The sequence below is a fragment of the Chinchilla lanigera genome, unplaced genomic scaffold (genome assembly GCF_000276665.1).
Source record: "Chinchilla lanigera isolate Chin_1 unplaced genomic scaffold, ChiLan1.0 scaffold00055, whole genome shotgun sequence".
Lineage (NCBI taxonomy): Eukaryota > Metazoa > Chordata > Mammalia > Rodentia > Chinchillidae > Chinchilla > Chinchilla lanigera.
This window is the reverse complement of record NW_004955456.1, coordinates 249,828-250,356: the sequence shown is the minus strand read 5'-3', so window position 1 is coordinate 250,356 and position 529 is coordinate 249,828. Positions and strand designations below refer to the sequence as shown.

Below are 529 nucleotides of genomic sequence, written 5' to 3'. Positions count from 1 at the left end.
AACAAAAACAACAATGAAAGACGTTCCTTTAAGGAGGAGAAATCATAACATCGCTTTGGTTCAAATAAACAGCACCAACAATTAAGAAAACTCATAAAGACCGCGAAGGAAATAGATTGTGATTATATAAACGTGAAGATCTATTTGCTCGCTGACACTTGCTATGCTTCGGGCCAAGTAACACAGAAGGGATCTTTATGGTCAATAAAATATTTAGATGACTACGGTTTCATGCGATCTCCTGTTATCAACGATGCCCATTTATTCAAGACGAAGGCGCTGAAAATAAAATATATGTATAAAAAAAGCCCGTAGCTCCTCCTCCCAGACCCCCTCCCGACACGCGGAATAGGAGGGCCCGCGGCCGCCCGCCCGGGAGACCATCCGTGCGGTACTCAAGCGGCTTGCAAACTCTTGTCTTTGGAAGAGCTTTCCTCCTTTCCGGTTTAACCCTCCACGCCGCGGCCGTTCCCCGGGCTGGCGCGCGACCAGCGGCCGAGGCCAGGGCGGCCGCGGGCGGTGAGGACGC

General features: G+C 50.3%; 1 protein-coding gene across 1 annotated transcript in view; it reads left to right on the top strand.

Moving 5' to 3' along the window:
• Positions 1-213: 213 nt before the first annotated feature.
• Lancl2 (LanC lantibiotic synthetase component C-like 2 (bacterial)) overlaps positions 214-529 on the top strand; it is a gene marked incomplete in the record, with an annotated part of 45,710 nt that continues 45,394 nt past the window's right edge. The window contains 1 exon segment of the mRNA XM_013520628.1: positions 214-529.